This window comes from Lingula anatina, chromosome 1, assembly GCF_051362555.1.
Source record: "Lingula anatina isolate TDL-2025a chromosome 1, LinAna3.0, whole genome shotgun sequence".
Classification (NCBI taxonomy): domain Eukaryota; kingdom Metazoa; phylum Brachiopoda; class Lingulata; order Lingulida; family Lingulidae; genus Lingula; species Lingula anatina.
Window position 1 is genome coordinate 49,326,345 of NC_141767.1, and position 20,894 is coordinate 49,347,238.

General features: G+C 37.7%; 1 protein-coding gene across 2 annotated transcripts in view; it reads right to left on the minus strand.

Annotated features, from left to right (window-relative positions):
• Window positions 1–11,006, minus strand: part of LOC106150463 (5-hydroxytryptamine receptor 1A-alpha) — a 50,472-nt gene extending 39,466 nt beyond the window's left edge. The window contains exon 1 of one of the 2 annotated variants that reach the window (XM_086999087.1): window positions 10,859–11,006. The gene's annotated coding sequence lies outside the window, so the exon portion shown is untranslated. Of the gene's footprint in view, window positions 1–786; window positions 1,173–10,858 lie in introns of those variants that run through there. The other variant, XM_013523311.3, reaches the window with a different exon arrangement.
• Between the last annotated feature and the right edge of the window lie 9,888 nt (window positions 11,007–20,894).

Below are 20,894 nucleotides of genomic sequence, written 5' to 3' on the forward strand. Positions count from 1 at the left end.
GCATCAAGTTCGTCTACATCCTCTTGCATGTTTTGCCCACAGGATCGGATTATGCTGCTTCCAGCGACAGCTTTAAGTATCTCTTGTTGTATCTTCTTTGTGGTGTGGCAAGAGCACTTGTTCGACACTCTTAATTAATAATGGCAATGTCCCAAAATGCAATACTTGCGCACTCATTGTACATCAACTTTGTATAAGATATTCAATACGTGTTTTCTGAAGTTCTATTTATGAAATAACGAGATTCCCGATAACCAGCACAAAGAATACATAAATAACTGAAGAAGTTTAGCATAGCCAAAAGGTTTTAAGAGTGGCAACACATCAATAACATTTACTTCAGAAATGTAAAGTGTACTTTCTGCGTAGAAATGTGAGGTGCACTCTCTGAGCTCCATTATGTAAGCAATCGAAGTAGTTATTATTCTCAACTTCATACATGTGAAATATGCCCGTCCCCAACGTTACTTTGTTAATGTAGTCATAATTTCAATAGAGACTTAGCGTTTTACATTATTGATAATCATGCATACGCTTTTGGGATATTCAAACCTAAAGCACATTTACTTTGAGAGGCAATTCAATTGTTCATCGGGTTAACAACCATTTCAGATAAACAGAAATATATTTGATCATGTATCAGAAACATTGACTGTGAACATTTCTCAAGAATAGTTTGCCGTTAGCTGAACATACAGGGTATGTCTGGGGTTGGATGGTCTTAAAAACTATAAATACAGACTATGAATAAACACGTGTTTATTACGTGCGCCACATCTCACTTACCACCGTAGGACAGTCACTTCAGTGATTCAGAAAGGTGCCCCGTCAAGGTGAATGTTCTGATGACAGTAAAAGGACCCTCTTGTGCTTGATGCCAACTACTGATTTGAAAAGAATTTGGTCGGGCCGCCAGTGGATTATGAGCTCACATAGAGCGCTCTCCAAAATTATATTAGGTGGCGCTCGTTGGGTTGCCGCTTTTACCTGCCTTGTCTGGACATGAAGTTTTATTGCGCGGCTTTGCAGTTCCCATAAATTTTCAACTATAGCCTAAGATTTTGCGATAATCTAGTTTTCCCAACCCACTGAGTTGCACACACAGTGTTCTGCTTGGTATGTCCTCTATTCACCGTGTGCTTTAATTACCAATCTGAATGCATGCTCCGAGGATTCCTGTGGCATCAGGCTCACAAGCTGACCTTTTCAAGGTAACTAAAAGATGAAAATGGAGTGGCTCATTTAAAACAACTTCCCAGTGAAGCCGTCGGATTGAGAATATCAATAAAATTAATATCTACTTTATGCGACGTGATCCCCAGGGGTCGTGGATGGAAACGCTCCGCTGATGAATAAGTTCTGATTTAGGCGCAATCAAAACTGGGATACCTTAACAGTATGGTTGATCCCTAAGTCTAGGCTGCCTTAAGAAAAAGAAGCGACTTTCTAGAGACTTGCGGATGACAAATACATGTAAATAGCTTGCTTTTCAGAAGAAATGATTAAGCGCGTTATTTGCAATGCAAAGTGAAATTCAGATGTCTCTAAATTGACAAGAAAACATCGAGGACTACACTTTCAGTTTCCCTAGTTTAATGATTGCAGTGAAACACTCAGAAACATGTTATTAGATACGCATTCTAATGGAAGTGAAAGGTTTATATTGCTTCTTGAATGCCTTTCATGGTGCCACATATTATGAGTCTTAATAAATAAGAACTTATGATAAAGAAAGAGAGGGAGAAAACGGGACAATGTACTGTTTTGAAGTTCCCTAGCATTTACACCTTTTTCACATCAAGCAGTACACTTACCTGTAACTGGGCATTACATAAAAGATGATGCACCTAATTAAGTGAAGTTTGACTGATTAACTGAAACGAGCACCAGGAAGCGAACAAGTGGAGAACTTGTGAAAGGGAGTAATACCACTGTAGCGTTGTGTCAGAGCCTCTCGAATAGAGTCCAGTTTATAGTGAAAAGTTCGATTTGAAACGGACTTTAACGAATAATACCAATGATGAACAGATCCAAGTTACGGAGTTGCAAACAGTACAGAAAATCACCTTCTGATTGGAAGTAACTATATTGAATTGTGTTACGAACCGAAACGAGCGGATGTATTTTATATTCGACCATACAACACAAAAAATACTGTAGTATTTTCCTACTGTCTCCCTTTTTTCTATGAATTTCTCTTGTGCCACTCATAAAAAAATGCAGATGAAAAGAAAAGAGGTGGAGAATACTTGTTTGTTCCCAAGGCATTTTGAAAATGGAGACGAAGAAGTGTCAGGTGATAAATCAGGTTCAGTGCCTAGGGAAGTATTCCCGGCTACATGTTACACGTGATTCACAATATCGTTATGAAAAACAATTTTTATGCACGGAATAATTCAAAGTTGATTGAAAAGCGCGAATCCCACACAGGGAAATCTGTTGAATGTGCAAAAAATTAAAAGGAGACAATACAGAATAAATGCAATGAAAACAGAGTCAACATTGGTTGCTAGTGATATGACGTGTGTGTTAATGGTTTTACTGCTTTAATTATCTAAAAGATGCTCTTTCTGTTGAAGTCACCCTTTGATCAAAGCAGACGTCTCTGTCCCAGTATCATTTGAATGATTATTAGAACTTTTCCAGTAGGTTATTATCATATAATACGTATTGCAATTAAGTTGTGAAACTACCAACATTCATGTAGAATAAACAGTCGAACAATGCCACAGTATAAATATCTTATCACATCTTATTGTACGCTTCACACTTTTGTACACTTGCTTAAAGTCAAGGAGCAACACGTTAAGATCTTCAGACCCGTTGACATTTCAGCTAGATATGGTTTCCGCTTGTGGAGAAAAAAGTAGAATATTTGCTGTCAATAATTCGTGACCCTCATGACAGCAAAACGAAACCGATTACGTATAATGTATGCTGTTTAACGAAAACGCGTGAGCGGGTTTAAATTATCTGGGAGATACTAAAACTATTACTTAGAGTTCAACTTTGTGAGTATTTGAATTAAGAAATGGTTTACTACAATCGATTGTCTAGCATTTTCTCGCCTGGCAATTTTATGTTCACATTGGTAAACACATAATTATTTATCATTTTCTCAATCCACTCGTTTTTTTTTTCAGTTTGGGGTATTAAATTAGAACTTTATATCGTGTCCTGCGTATCCAATCCAGAGTGCATGTTAATGAGCAAACACGAAGTAGTGTTCTATGTCCCTGCTAACGATGTGCTGGAGCAAGTGAGAATACTTTGTTCATGACAAGGATTTGGTTTTTGTTAAATTGACTATGTCGTTGGGGGAATTTTTGCCGTGTCACTTTGAATTACCAGGGTAATCTGGTTTTTTATGTATGTCAGTATATGATATTCCCCACTTCCAGTTCCTGTCAGTAAAACTGCTACAAGGAATTCACATTGCTATCTTGTTAAGAAGGGTATAGGAAAAGGGTTGCGTTTGGGGCGATTTATTCTTGGAAACGTTATGATGAACCATGCTGTGCGGTTATGCGTCAGATTGAATTTTCAGAAATAAATCACATGAAAAATTGAAATTCAGCTGATGGCCTATGCAAGATCTGTTTATTATCCGCATCTTGATATCTGCTCCATTATTTTAAAAGTGAGATCAGTCTTACATGCATATCAATTGAATTATAGCTTTAAAATCACCTCTATGGGGAACAGTGATATGATTTGATTATGTTTGCTCCGAGCAAAAGTTCCCGCCTTGTGCTCTCCAAATGTCAATTTAACATTTCCCCACTGAAATAGCTATTCTTGGAAAAATTTTTATAATCTACATAGGTCAATCCTTAATTTCTTTGGAGACAGGTCGCTGGGGACGATGGTGAGAGAAATATGAAAATATCAAGAACAGATATCACTGAGAATTAAAGTAATACTCTTTAAATATGATTTTCTGTGACTGCTCATTAAAATATCGATTTACAGGGCAAATAGTTTTTTCCCTAGGGCCGTTGTGCTGGTGCAAATGGACAGCAAAGCCAGTGATTGGATGTGCAAAAAAACAAAGATTTATGCTCCAGGCTCATATCAAAGCTCATAAAAGTGTTTTGATGGGGCGTTATCATACGGAAAGATGTTTTGTTTTGAGTAGAAGCGCACGAGATCTTCCACATTGCTCTGTTCACCTACATGATAAATGTACTTATAGCGTTATCTAAAATTGCCGTCGAAGACCGCAATTCATCATTGATTTCACATGTATGATAAACACACGTATTTTTGCCTTCATCAATGTGACTAATTGCTGGCTATGGAGATATGCAAAGAGCTTGGCGTTCAGATTTAATGTTCCATCTACTCAAAATATCAAGATAAATATTGAATGAATGCTCGTTAGATTAAGCATGAATCTGCAGATGAAAGTACCCCAAGTTCTATAAATGACTAGGAGGATGCAGTGGATTACTAACTGTATGAAATTAATGCCACTAATTTCAAACCGTTAAAACGAAAGTAAGGTATAGATTTCGATTGTGCCAAGTGGAATTGTGAAAAGTGGAATTCACATAAAAGACTAATGCCATATAAAATGCCTTTTCAGTACATTTTTCAGGTACCTTATAACTAATTGGCTGAATTTATGCTTGACTAAGTAACTTAGTTAATGATTGATTGACTGACTGACTGGCAATCTAACTGACCAACTTTTTAACTATAAGCAACTAACTTACTGGTCATCTTACTTACTCATTTTTAACATACCTCTCGTCGTCCTGCGGTCTATCCACATTACGTCTTTACTGTATGTCTTACTCCCTGTCCCTTTTTTTATAACCACTTCCAAGTCTCCCGCCAACCCACACCGTCATCATACCTACCCACATGCCCGCTTATCTGCCTACCTATAGGTACATGTACATATCTGCCTGACTGACGGCATACCTTTCCTTACACACGCGCGCGCGCGCGTATGTATGCCAACATACACACACACACATACACACCCGCACGCGCGCATGCATGCGAACACACACACACACACACACACTCTCTCTCTCTCTCTCTCTCTCTCTTTCTCTTCTTTTTTTTTTCATGCACTGATTACATCCAACCGTCCATGCACCCAGGTTCCATGTCATCCATTCACGCACGCAATCATTCATCCATCATGTGATATATGCAATTCAATGACTCTCTCTTTCATTTTCTTTTGTACAAATTTCCTACGAACACCACAGAATATAACACCAAGTAAGTCAACCCTTTGTTGCCTAACATGGGTACATGCGCGCTGATGTGTTAGAAGGGAAGCAGGTATGCATATGATTGATGCACGTAGTTGTATTGGTGTGATTGTTTTGTCTAAACTCCCTTATCATTTGCGCTACGAAAACATAGTTGAGGCAGAGACAGTGACTCATGTGATAGCTTAATTGAGCCATAGCAAACTAATGCTACGAAGTCATTGTTTAGCGATTCAGGCACCTATGTTAATGATATTTCCACAGACTTTGTATATTTGTTCAAAACACAAAAGAGCTATTCTGTTTATCAAATCGTGGTGAACCAAAGATACTTGAGCAGTGATTTAAAACTGAAAATAGCTAGTCTGCGAAGGGACATTAATTAGTCCAATTTACTGAATCGTTTACCCTCAATATATGGATAACTAATAAATCTATTAAATGTGAACTCTAACTTGGCAGAAGCATCTGGGCAAACTTACTTGAAATGCCTTGTGCTTGGCCAAACTTAAAGTATTTGCAAATAATACATTAGATTTAAAGTTATTTCATGTTATTTTGTTTTCAGTGGCTTTGGTTGATTTAACCATCTAGTTTGATCATATCAAAACACAAAACAGAAACAATTTGATTACATTTTCACACGATCGTTTGAAGATGCTCTTTGTCTTTTTATTGATTTCTGTCACTTTGGCTGTAAATGTTGGTAAACTTAAAGATATAAAAGACGATATATAGCCATTGTATACAGTCAAACTTTGCTAGGTTATACCCATCTACGCACATTAGAGAGTACTTTATAGGTTCTAGTATCACATCTAGTTAGCAAATGGCCACTGGTCCTCTTGGAAGGAGAACAGGAAATTGTCTGTTAAGAAGAGTTATCTTTTATATATGGTATAACACGTAATCTTGACATCTTTTTTATTTTTATTTATCACGAGTACTTTTATTTATCACGATTCAGTATTTAGTTTTTTAATGTGAAAATTCACCGTGATAAAGAGATAAACGATTGATATATTGTAACACAGTTTTCGAATTTTGGACTTAAACCTCATTTTATGGTTTCCCTTCAAAAATTATCGACTATTGTACACGGTATCATTCACTCAAGGTAACAGACTTGCTATTTTCTCTGATTGGTTCCACTGAATCCATTTATAAGGTAGGTCTAAAGGTAAGCTTCAGGTCAAATTACAGTTGCAGTTGTCTTTATTAGACTTTACTTCTACTTCAAAGTTATAATGTACAAACTCTTTCTATGTCAATTTTTTGTGACATATGCTGCAATTTTAAGAATGAGCATACAGAGAGCTGTTCATCATGTCATTCGACACCAGTGACACTTGTGATACAAAGTGGTCGCCGGAAAAGACGAGCACCAGAGCCAACAGGCCTCTATTTTACTACCAAAGGTACGAAGGTTTGATTCGTGCAATGAATTGGTCACCCAACTTGCAACCACTGTTATTAAAAGAACTACTCAAAGATGGCGCCTACGTTTCAAAAAATTATGGCAGCAATGCCAGGAAGAGAAATATTATCACTTTTATAAACCGGCGGAAAGAGTGACATGGACTTCAAAAATCACTGCATGCATCGTACCCAGTACGTTGGATATGGCGCCATTATGCGTTTTACGATGAGTCCATTTTCATCCTTACAACGTGTTAGTACCAGTATAATTATTGAAATATTTAGCACTACCTACCTGCCAGACTACATACGATCCCTCACAATTAAGGCAATCGGCTATAATAATGGTTTGGAGATGCAGCAGATACTACGGTATTGGCGAACTGGTTCTGGTTAATGGAAACCCCAACAAAAACGCTACATTAGAATCCGGGGTCAGCACCTTTTGGCATCGAAGAAAACATCTCTGTGGACAGGAATCAACAGTTTACTTTGAAGGTTGATAATAGCACACCGCACAGAACCAGGGCAGACCAAGAGATGCTTCACCCGGAAGGCATCAATAGGGTAGATTGGGCGGCGCAATCCTCAGACGCATGTTTCATTAAAACCTGTGTGATGAAATTGGCAATCAACTGGCAAAGGATCACTCCTTGCGAAAAACGCCTAAATTCAAAGCTGGAGTCAACTAAGTCCCCTGAAGATTACATCGCTTGAAGGTTTTGAGGTGATGAGGCTATCCTACAACATATAGTATTGAAATACAAACGTAAGAACAAAAATTTTGCAAGGAAAAGCATTGGCCTGTAGTAAAGCCATTCACTTTAACTCCCCAAATTTCAATTAAAGAGGAAAGGGAAAAACCTAAAAAATTCAAGTACCGTTCATCAAAAAGAATCACGCTGCAGTGCTTTGCCACCCCATCCCCCTGTATAATGTCACAAAGTTATAAATCAACAATTTTGACCTCACGACAACTTGCGTCAAACGCCAACAATGCCATCAAAACTAAGGTAATATTATGAAAGCAAATCTATCATGCTACCAACATCTTTGCTTACTGAAATTTTACAAATGACGTCAGAAGATATTGTGGAAAAAACTCAAACAGCGTGAGCTTTGTGGAGGTGCATACTTAATCAAGTAAACAATGGCAGCGAGGCCTCTAACTTGACATGGCCAAGCGATGGTCCCTAGTGTTCGCGTGTAAATGCTTTCATCATTATTTCTTCAACGTGCTTTTCAGCAGAACACGATGAAAAGTCAAGATTACAAAAATGTCCGATCGAAGAGATGCTCTGGAGAGTTTGTTTGGTAATTCGGATTCTTTTTTCTTATTTGGACTTTCTGTATCTTGACCAGTTTATATCTTGTAGCATATTCACTTGTTAACGCAAATAACACTTTGCAAAAACAGTAATGAAAGTATGTCATTATCTAATGGGAACGGTGCACATGACTAATTTCACCCAACAGTTTCGTTTCAAGGCCAAGACTCATGTAAACACGACAGAAAATTAAACGAAGAAATTCGTTAACTGATTTTGCTGTGACACTGATAAGCAGTAAGATAGAAGAAAACATAGATTAAGTTAATATCGACGAACCAACAACAAAGAGGAAATAGCGTTTGGGTAATGTTTGTTTCATAACTTATGATTACAGGAGATTACCCATGAGGAAATGTATTATTGCATTACGTTTAGGTAACTGACTTGTAGGTGACAGCCAGCTTCCATTTTGGTTTATTCCCTACGCAAATATGGATTGCAGTATCTTCATTTTGATTTGTGCCTTAATGCGGTGCCTTATAAGTTTTGGTTGTTTGAAATAATTTAGATTTATGCATAAATGTAATAAAACATAAGGTAATGAAACAAAATGTCCCAATGTCCCATTCTGAATTAACAGTTCAGTTGATTTATCCTATTCCATGTTTTTCATTATTAACAATTAAAAGCTACAAACGTGTACTATTGTACTGTTTTGAATGAACACCTTTAGTAGAGCTATTCCACTTACATATACAAATGATAGTCCACAAGCGTGTTCACAAAGACATATTTTTATGCAGTGCATGTGTTTTGTATCTCTACTTCCAGAAACTATCATTGACTACGTCCCTACGACTGTTAAACTCAAATCGGAAATTACGTCCCGTAAGGTTAAGATAACAAATTAAAGATAAGGTAAATATTCCCGACTCAGAACTACGATACTTATTCAATAGACGTTTCTTTTTTCTTTTGAGTAAGGTGTCGCTGCTAGTCACTGTAATGCTAGACAAGGTAAATGTCCCTGACTCAGAACTACAATACTTATTCAATAAACGTTTCTTTTTTCTTTTGAGTAAGGTGTCGATACTAGTCATTGTAATGACTGAAAATAATTTATTTTCATATAGACTGTGTACTTTGCATCTACGTTATCACGTACTGATTTTTAATGGTAAGCCTTAACCCCCCTTTACATTGGACGGCGTCTTTTCTGCGTCCCGTAGTACGGTCCCGTTTCAGAGTTAAAAAAATACTTTACGTGCCGACAACTGGCTGATCATTGAGCATCCATTCTGCAACCAAAGCGATGCTTGTGCCACCTTTCTACGACCACAGCAATGGCAGTTTTATGGTCGCAGACAGAACGCCGTCCAGTGTAAAGGGGGGGGGGTTATGATAGACATTTGTTTAACTAATAATTGCTGTTCCACACATCAGTGACGTCTGTCTCTGTTGTAGGAAAAATTTGTAATATATATGTATATATCCAGATCTACGAAAAAATGATGTGATAACAAATTTAGATCCAGCGTAAATTCAACATTTAATCCACATCATACGCGTATGTCCGAGACGCAGGTGTTTTTGAAATGCTATGACATTATTGGATTATGGTGCGGCTATCGTTGTGGTAACATCAATTACTTAGAGAAAAATATTCAATTCTAAATCTACTACTACAACACTTTGATCTAAATCTACTGCTTTATAAAACATCTTATCTAAGTTCAAAGCTTTTAAACACCCAATATCCAAGGGTTTCTGACACACTCATCTGCCAGATTCAAAATAACGAACTACAGCGAAATTGCTTCTATTAGCTCGACTTAACAATTATAGTTTCGACAGCTGGTATAGATGTTGCTGAGACGTATGTGCGAATATATGGTGAATTTGTCTGAAGTGTTGGGCTTCGTATAATGAATGGCCGCTACAGGCAATATCATATTACCCAGAAGAAGCATAAAAGCCCAACTTTTCAATACCTCTATGTCATTGTAGGATCAAGTGTACATTTACAGCCATCACAGCAGACACACCATGCAAGAACTGGTTGTCTTTCAGACGGCGAGCATCCATCCGTTATGCTTGCACTTTGTTTCTGCACTGTTGGTTTCATGTTGGACAAATAGTTTGCTAACGATAGGCACATACGTGTGCATGTTATATTTTATAACCACAACAGCATTCATCCACTTCGGGTTAATAACATATTAAATGATATGTACATCTATGTGTGTATTATTTATTGTTGTGAATCTTGTCTTATGAATGTTAAGTATTCATTGGATCTCACTTCTCCATGATTACTAACCGACTTGCAAAAATGCCGGCTCATCTGAATAATATCTTGGGACAAAGTAGACCGTACACGCTGCACATAAGTGCCCCGGAATTAGATTGAAACCTAAACCAACATGATGGATGAAAAATCGCTAGGCTTAACAGATACACGTTATGAGGGTGGAAAGCAATATAGTTTGGTGCGTAAATACACGCAGCGAACTTCGGGCTTATAGACTTTGTAAATATTTAATATATGTCATCTTAACCTTAGTAAATTACAGTACTAATCCTTTATTTTGAATAACAAGTGGTTTTTGAAATATTTATGTTAGACACTCCCAAATCTGATTTCTCAAAAACGGAATAAACATTGTGTTACTAAAGGATATGGTGCTATTGGTACTTGATGCTTAAAACTCAGCGGAATAGTGACAGCAAGATAACTTAGAAACAAATATCCGTTTAGCTTATCAGTATTTTGGGTAACATAAATAACCATGGTATAATGGGTGATAATCGAATATTTCCCTGAAGTAAGGCCACAACTGAGTTTTGCTGATACTACTTTAAGTTGAATAAGGGAAAGATTTGATGCCAAAGTAACAGTTCTTATAACTAAACATAATAAAAGCGAGCTCAGCCTACCGTTAGCGTCATCATATGGGGTCGTTTGCCTCCAAAACTGTTTCACTGTGTCCTTTTGTTGAATGCAGCAGGTAGAGGAGATCAGGGTTACCTCGTCAGGTCAGTAACCACAGTGCTTGTCTGTATTATATTTCCGTGCTCCTCTGGCTCACGGCTGCAATGTTCATAGACAACATTTACTTCCTCAGTAAAATGTTCCCTTAAAGTAAAAAAGGTCACAGTTTTGCAAATGTGAGATAGTCTATGTACTCTAATGCTCCAAGTTAAAACAAGTGTACTGTTCTTCATACGATGTGGCGTACTTTTTCATTTTTCACGTGGTACTTTTTGCTCTTATTATGGTATCCATGAATTAATCGGTGGAACGATAAATGATAAACACTGTATGATTAATTCACTGCTTTACTAAATATGGCAATTTCCGATCGAAGCACAAAGGAGAAAGAATCTATAAAAAACCGCCAGTGCCTTTGCAACACAACACTTTAAAAGCTTGCGCTGCCTTGGTCATTGTTCTTAATTCGATCAAGTTAAAGTTGTTTGTGCTATGGAGGAAAACATTAACAGTTATTTGCAGTTCTCAGACACAAGATTGACGATCTGATCATTAGCCGTTAATTATCGATTCCAAACCGGCCAGCAATCGTTTCCATAGCTCGAAACTATCAATTTCAATAAGACTACTCTATGGTATTAGCCTTCTTGCAGATACTGGCATCGAGCTATGCAATCAGCCACAAAAGCGTTATTTCATTAGGGACCGAATCATCGGACAGCTACATACACATCACCTTTATGGCTAAAGCAAATGTCAATCCCAGGTGTTCCAAACAACTTACCTGGACCGTAACAGCTCTGTCTCGACAGAATGGAAAGATATTGCATGCGCAGCTCATGATCTATCCTCAATTTTTACTGAATGAGCACATACCTGCCTACCCACACACAGCAACAGTGCATATTACCCCTTCACTTCAAAGTGGCTGTGTATGTAAGCATCTTCTACATGCCAACTGACAACCCTTGGTCAGATGCATCAGGGGTAGTTAACGCAGTGATTTGTTTGTGAGTTGCCGGGAATGCACATTAATGAAAAGTTGTCATAATGGCTGATGAATGTCTGTTCATCCACACCACAGCCTACCAGGGACTAATATGGCGGGGAAGGTGAAAGATTAACTGCAGCGGGAAATAAAAAAACGAAGACCTTGCGAAGAAGGAAACTGTGGATTGGATTGTAGGGTCTGGATCCAACATTTCTGCGTGTTTGGTTAACCAATATTGCCACGCTACAATGACCGTTTAAGTCAAGCTATCCGATTTAAAACTCATTTGTAATGGCTAATTCATATAGGAATAATAAATCCCAAAACAACCCGAGTGTTATGACAGATATACCCAAAGTGGCCTCAAATAACCTTGGTTTCAATATTGGGTCTATGGCACATCATGAAATGAATATACATGTATTTCCCCTAAAAGCATGCCCTTGGCCGATTTCCTTTCGTTTGATTAATGGACTGTGATTGGAGACACGTCATTAAGTTTCCAAACAAGAGCATATGCACTCCTACGTTATACCGGAGTTCTTCAACATAAGGGGCGAAGAAAAACTGCTTGTCTTTCCTTTATGAAAATGAAAATGAAAACATACGTGTGTGTGTGTGTGTGTGTGTGTGTGTGTGTGTGTGAGATTCACTTTTTAGAATGAGTATTGAATTCGGTGAGTTTTTAAATAAGGTGATAGATACAAATGGGTCTTTGGACAGAAAGTTGCAATGTCAATTATTCCCACATAGTTTTCACGACATGTCAGGAGACATGTAAACATGATAAGACGGTCTAAAAATGCCAGAGCACGTGTCACCTTCTTGGAACGCCACTTTTATCAGAAACAGTTTTGCAATATGACACCTCCCTGTTTCCACAAGGTATCACTGATAATGGAATCATAGCAATGTCAATGTCATTAGTATGTACGGTAAAAGTGCGGACTTCTCCTTCACTTCCATCAAAGTCTTCAACTATCATGCATATTAGATCAGAGAATAATAAGGCGACCGGGTAGTGTATGGTTGCTCATTTGAATAGCTCTCAGTATCGTCTAATTGGTGTAGCTTTTCACAATGTATTGATTATCCTGTCAGTTAGCTCATATAACAGGCCACTTGGTTCTTAATCTATGACGTTTGTCATGACATGGGGAAACATGGACAGATTTTGCTTTATTATTTAAATGAAAGACCATTTGTGAGGTCATATACATGTATATATTCAATTTCTATTGGTTCTTTTCTAACCGTGACTCCAAACCAATAAAGCGTCTGAGACATGCGGCATTTTCAAAAACAAACATGAAACTTCGTTGACGTTTATTGGAGGTATAAGGTAACCTTATATAAACTGATTCTGTAGTGCATGTACAAATGAAATTTATACAAAAGGATGAATTTGTATTGCTGAGGCATTACCTTATTGGTGGAATCCACATCCAGTTACGCTACAATGGCTCAGATTACAGGCTTTGTGGTCTACAATAGTTCCACAGATACATGTAGGCCTACCATAGTTAAATATTTTAAAAAGAGGATATATATCACATCCTCTATTGTAAGCTAGATGCGGAGACAAAACGTGACATGTAATCTGGTACGGAGAACCAGGTGCAGTTTCCACAGATGATGCACAATGAAATCCAAATACTCACTTTATGTCTCCTCCTCCTTCCTAGTGCACCACAAACTTTCATAATTCCATTCACAACAAGAAAGAAGGGAACAAAGAATATTGGTTGTTCGATATTTGGCCAAACAAGGCCGCATTTATTATACATAACCACACTATACTAACAATTAATGTAACAAATTGTTGCCTGTTATAAATGTTATGACCTAAGGGATAAAGGTTATATATCAAATATTCGATACGACTCATCATCCTAAAAATTATGATGCATCTCTATACTGTCTCCTGAAAAATAGAATCTGAAAAAAGTTGTTGGTTACAAATGCCATGGTCACATGAAACGTAGTTCAATGAAATGAATTTTTTAAAATTTCTCAAAGGAACGGACAGTTCTCCTTCCTAGGTCAAGAATTTTTGCAACATTTCCCATGAGACCGCTTTCTCTTTTTTCTTTTTTGACTAAAAAGCTTCATCTACAAAACTAAATTAAGACGTATTTGCAACAGACACATGATCAAACTATTCCATTATGAATAAGCTCCTTCTCAATCCGCTTACAAGTACGCGGTACTTCGTCGTGACTTTTTTATCTATTCATTTAGTTTCATATTGAAAAATGCACAAGGTGATTCTGGAGTTACATCTACCGGTTAGAGTAAAGACTTGGCATTTAATATGAAATATTTCAGTTTAAAAGGTATGTCTAGGTATAAAACGCGTTGTTTAAAAAACTTTTATCTCATCTGAGATATGTGAATACAGAAATGTGTACACATTTGTAAGCACCAAAATTAATTGACCACCCAATATGCGGCAACTTCATTGGGTGGTACACTTTGGGCTGGTTTGACTATAATGTACTGTTTAAATATATGAACGAACAGATTATTGTGCCACAGTGGTGTACCTAAGCAGAGGCCATGTCAAGGGTGTCTACAACTTACTACCAGAAAACAGGACCCATAGTTCTTACAGTTTTGCTGCTACAACTAAACAAAGGCAACACGTTCTCTTTAGAACGAAAAGTAGATTGCCAACAGAAAGCGTTTTAAGGCCATTTGAAAACTCCAGCGTGGTTTTAGCATGTAACTATACCAGACGACTTCTAAGAAAGGCATTGTGAACAGCACATAATGGTCGTCGATTTTTTTTTTTACATCAACGGTTTCGGGCACAACATTGCATTCATGTGCCTTTCACTATTGAGGTCAGATTTCATTTGTATCGCCAAGCTGGTCAAATCAGAGTCCACAGACAACCATGAAGAGGTCTACGACATAGCGTTTGTCGCCCCTAGAGTGACTGAGGTCGGTGATCACATCAGTTTTTGGTGTGGAATTCACACTGGTGCCAAATAAAAAAAAAATGTAAATCATCGATGGAAACTTGAACCATGTCAGATACAGGAATATTCTGGAAAAAACTTGCCTGCCGTTTGTTAAAGGGCACCCCAGGAATTAAATTTTTGTACAAGATGAAAATGTCTGTCCACAAAGAGCAATCTCCTTGTCACTGCCACAAGGTGTCGCTAAGAAGCGCTCATTTCTTTTTTGAAATTACAAGTAGACATATAATTTTTAACAGAACTCAAGGTGCTTGACAGTATCTGTACATAACATTCCTAATAGTTCGGCTTACGGAGTGGTTGTAAGTTTTGATTTCAAAAAGAATCAAATCACGAAAGTTTTTAAATATACTTAAAATTGTTCATAATATGTGAAAAGAGAAAGTCTTCTTACTCCAAAGCGGTTGACAGATGTTTTTAAAGAACTTTCGCACCTGCAAGCGGAATACATAAAAAACCTACGCAGACTGTTAGTAAGCAGAAAGAAGGACAATCTATCCAAGTATTGAAAACAAGATTAGGTCACGCTTCTATCCATCACAAGTAATCTCATAAACAGGTCAGACCTTAATAAAATGACGATACCATCAAGGAGGAAATAACCGAGATGATTTTTAGAAGCAGTTCCTATCAGGGACCACTTCTTCACACTTTGGCGAACAAAAAAGAAAAAGCAATAAATTTAATGACACAGTCTTTGAAATTTGCATTGATTTTTAGAATGCGTTTGACAACACGTATCGACCGGTACTTTGTCAAAAATGCAGGAATAAAATCTCCCAGCTAACTTGATAACAATCGTCAGAGAGGCCCTACAAAATTCACAACGCTCGTAAAAGAAGCCCCTTTTATTTCATCTAAGCCAGTCAGGAGTGCAAGACCATTTTGTTTGAAGGGCTCTCTTGTTCTTGCAAGTTTCTCTTTGTAAAGAGGAGTTATTTATAGATATGAAAAATATAAAAGATGTGGTTTTGAATTTCTATAGAAACACAATAATCCCTGGGGAATTAATCTGAATGCAAAGTTAAACCATCAAGTATGGAGCAAAAAAGTCAAACGGATGACGAAAAAAGAAAAAAAAAACAGGAAAAGGTGTGTTTAGGTGCTGTTGGAACAGTATCCGTACATATTATTCAGGCCTACCCAACTACCAGACTCGGCACATAAGGATCCTGAATTAACCGGTATATCGGACCACACTACCCGTTTTCAAGGTGTGTGTCAGATCGCATTTCGGAGTATCATACCCCAGAACAAATTTTGTAGGAAGACCGCGGGCTCATCCTGTCGGTGTTCTGCCTGATACTCTGAAATGCGATCTGACACATCTTGAAAATGGGTAGTGTGGTCCGATATACCGGTTAATTCAGGATCCTTATGTGCCGAGTCTGGTAGTTGGGTAGGCCTGTTATTGGAACAAAGAAATAAGATTAAATAGTATTGCAGATGTATGATGGTCATATGATAAGACCCCCGCTTGTTCTGATTTGGCAAATTGACAAATATGAAGGTTTCCATTAAAAAACGCCCTCGGACATCCTTTGAAAATTTTGAATAACAATCAAATCTTTTTTTCGGAGACTGAATATTTACTTAGCTTGAAGGTATCTTCTGACCATTATGATTTGACCAACAGAAAAAAGAAAGTATTTTTCTGCGTGCTGATCGAATTCTTGCGGCAGTTTACCATGCTTTGAGGTCCAAACTAAAATTATGTGTCAACCATTCGGACATATTGTCTATAAATCAGCTAAACGCAGCCCAAAGCATCGGAGAATCTGTCTGCAAAAAAACTCGTGGGAAAAAAAGAATCATATTCATAGAGCATTGTCGCTAAATCCGAAAAAATTAGAGTCAGTTATGCTGTCTATTTTTCTCACTTAATCCCACTTTTGTATTCATGGAATGTCAAACGTTTTGGTCATATATTGATTTCTGTCTTTTAATACAATAATGGGAGCATCTCTTAATATTATAGTAAAATGGACATTACAACGCAAATATTTTAAATTTCTGCATCACAGATGATGGGTATGAACACAAAGCAGCTCGTGTCCTTGTATTCTTTAATGAAGGCTGTGGATATTATAATTATTCTATAATTCTTCCTTAGTAATTACAGTAATCTCAATGAATATTAAATTACACTATAAACGCAGCAAACACCAAGAGAAAAAAAACTGATCAGCCATGCAGTCGACTTCAAAGTGCTGAAAGGTTATTTCACAATTGGTTATACGATTGCTAAGCAATATAACTGCAAACATCTTGCTTTCTTGCATATTAGATCTCGCATATTTCACATTTGCAGGTCATTTTAGTGATTATGTCTATTCTCGATTGAATTGCATATATTGACATTTTGAAAGCATTTTTATATGGAAAAAAAACTTGATCGATTATCGATGAAAGCGACTTCATCAACTCGAACACGATTTCACAGTGTGACGTGGGTGAACGCGGGTGCTGTACTAACACTTCATATTTACATTCTCAACATTATTAATATATTCCATTCATCCCATAAAAAGCAGCAAAAAAGAGTGATTCTTTTTAGCATTCTCAAAGTGAACAAAACGTGATATGCTGAAATGTGAGGTTTGTGGCTTTGTTCGTGCGTGTAGCCAATGCAATTGCATGGTGCAAAAGCTATTAAAAAAAGGGTTTTGAAAAGTATTCACTATTTCTTGTTTCCAAAGCACCAAAGGTATTAGTCTTTGAATCAGATGTCACGTGTCAGGTATCACAGAACTTTCTATTCTATCTGGCATATCACACTACAATTTATGCTTATTCAAGCGAAATAAATCCTCATTTAATGGGTACTTCATCTCACACGATGTGATGTTACCCACACAAATACTATTACCAACACACTATACCTTGAAGACAGCAACATTAAAGACGTCATACTGTTTTGCCTAGTATAAATTTATAAAAAACGACTGTGCCATTTAGGTGGCACATAGATGGGGATGACGCAGTCACTGCCACCTACACGTAAACACACAACGGGCCGTTTCTGTTTAACAACGTTCACAATACGTAATTATGAGGAAAGTATCTGGCACAAGTTTCGCACCTGCTGCCTCTGCAGTTCTTGTCCTAATGTCGACTCTGACCCCATAGTCGGGATACTTTGTGGTTTGGTAATGAATGAACCCCGTTAAAACGTTTATGATTATTGCCGTTGGCCACATACAAAGACGCCAAATAGGCCATCTACCTGGTGCACTTTATGCCGGAACTATTGAGTTAGTTTTAATTAAAGATTTCGCAACCACCTAAACCTTTCAGCAAGATTAAGTAGATTGTTTGTTCCACGATTGTATCTGCCATAAGCAGAAATTCCTGGAAAATCTGTCTCAAAGTAACACTCCTAATATATTTAAGTATTTATGCTAAATGGATCATATCTCAAACTAAACCAGAGGGCGTACGCCAAAAGTTCATACAGTTGTACACTGGCGCCCCCTCATCCCCATGAAAAGAAAAACAATGCTGATGAATAAATGCCTGTCAACGCTGTTGGCTTATTTGTTGAGTTACTTTGATCCCTGAAACCAAATCGGTTACTTCACTCTACAACTCTATCTGATTTGCCTGTATTGACAAAGGGGTATTTGCTTGACCTTTAAACCTTGTTTATTTTTCCGTTTGCCAAGACTGAATGCCCTTGAAACTCCAAGTGGCCACCGAATTCTGGGAGCAGATTCAAATCAGATTTTAAAGACTAAATGCACTTTGTCTTCCACGTGATGAATCCTGAAACTGATATTGGTAAAGATTTGTCTCTCTTAGTAGTCCCGGTCGTCAAATTCTTCGACCGCATTTTAAAATGCATTGAGTTTTATTCAACACTGTTTATCTTTTACGTGGGGTCGACCATATTTAGTCCGCTGATCAGCTTGTCTGCGGATCATCTGTTCATAAAGCGCCCAAATATACATCTTCAAGTTTTTATAAATCTGCTCAAGTGTCATAACCATACAACAGAGTACAAATTGAGTACAAATTTACTCTCGCAAAGATAAGTGAAAGTGCATTCATTGGGCAGTTTGGTGACCGTGACCTTCGGTCAAATGGAAAAGGGTTGGTCGATACCATTCAGTGTATAACCACCTGAAGTTTTCTATTGAATGCGTACGAAAAGAACCTATGGTATCATACGTGGGTTAACCACAGAGAATCCGTAACGCGAATACGTGTATCAAAACACCTGCTCCTCCATGTTACGTGGTCGGTTGACATTTTCCTTTTTGAGTTGACATCGATTTACCTGTTGAATGGTAATTTAGGAGAAAATATTGTGCAAAATAAAATTTACGTTATAGAAGTAATGGTCTGGCTCTTATCGGCATAGTTGACCGTCTTCGGCAGTGTGCAAAGTAAGGAGCGGTGTGTCCTACAACTTCTCTCAAATCTGACTCTGCCTATGTTTGACCGTTGGCAGCATGGAGAAGTGAGATCATCCGGTGATGGGGCAGTGTGAGCATTGAGTGTCCTGCGTCGCCTTCTCTCCTCACAATCCTGGGCTAACCGTCCCTCCTGATTACTGGGCTCCTGTGCGATTTTGTGCAAAGGGGTTTATACTGAACTGCAGCATGGTTTCTTTGCAGACTTGCTTCAGCTCACCAAAGACAATCAAGTTACGTGATATTCTGGTGCCCTCCATTCTGCTAGCTTGTCCAATCCATTTCGTTCTTCTCTGGCTCAGGACAGGGGTAATATTTGTTGTTTCTGCCAACTTTAAGACAGAGTCCTGCAACTTGAGTCTAAGATTCTTACGTTAAACATCTTAAATGAAAGTCGTTGACTTCCCCTTCTCAAACTTTGAAGTTGATCCATGTCTCAGGGGTACACAGAAAGGGGAAAAAACACAGGTACCTATGTACATGTTTAATTATACTAGTAGCAGTATAATCACCAATATATTAAATAACATTACCTTTTTCTATCGTAGTTATCAGTCTTTAGTGTATCATATTGGTTTATTTCAGGGTTCGGCCTTGAATAGATCTAGAACCCACTAAACTTATTCACTGCGTCATAGAATACATTAAACAAAGAAAGATAGTGAACAGGTTGTAGAGTCCGATTGAATTTCACTTATTATATGTTATGTTACAAATAAACAAAATCTTTATGACGAGACCTCTATCAGTCCTTTACACATAGGCACCTCACACGCAATCCCTGCGTAGAGAATGCACAAAAGAATGCTGAAGAAACGAGAGTTAGCTGGTATAACGAAAAAATACCTGCATATTCAATTTAAAGTAAAAAAGAACCCATCTGTGCAAAATGAAGGGATTTTTGATAAACTTGGTATTTATATCAAAATCTATACGGGATCGACCTGTTTTTTTTTCGTATGCACTTCTCTTCAGTAGTACTCTAAGCAAAATGCACATTGAAACGACAAGCCGTTTGGCAATTTAGGATTTGCTGAGGCCCATGTCATAGTATGCAACTAATTATTTGAAACCTATTTCAGTTGTCTTGTTATGGATTCAGATCTCATCTAGTCTAACAAACTGCTTTAAATCGGCAAAACACTCTCTTATAGCCAAGCTGGCTACATCTTTTCGCGTACCTCAAATACTCGTATAACTACTTTGTAACTGCCATCCTTTGACATGTGCACATGAAATATTAAAAACCCAAACTCTCGATGGTTTGAACAATATTTTTGGAGAACCATACATTAAATAAAACAATTTATAGAAATTTCACCCCAAGATATTTTTTCTCATTTTTATGGGGCGCCTTCTGTTTCCATTTACCTGACCAGACCCTGTAGCATGTCGAGCGACTTCGGAGTCTTTTAAGGCCTATCGGACTGATTGGAGAGTGACTTTACACTTGCGACACTTAGTTACTCCATAAAGGTACTGTCTTGCAATGGCTGATCGCTATCCTATTTTGAACATTTCCACACATGGACGACCAATGAACTGTAATGGAGACCAAAGAAGACGGCGTGAGATATTATTTGGACACCAC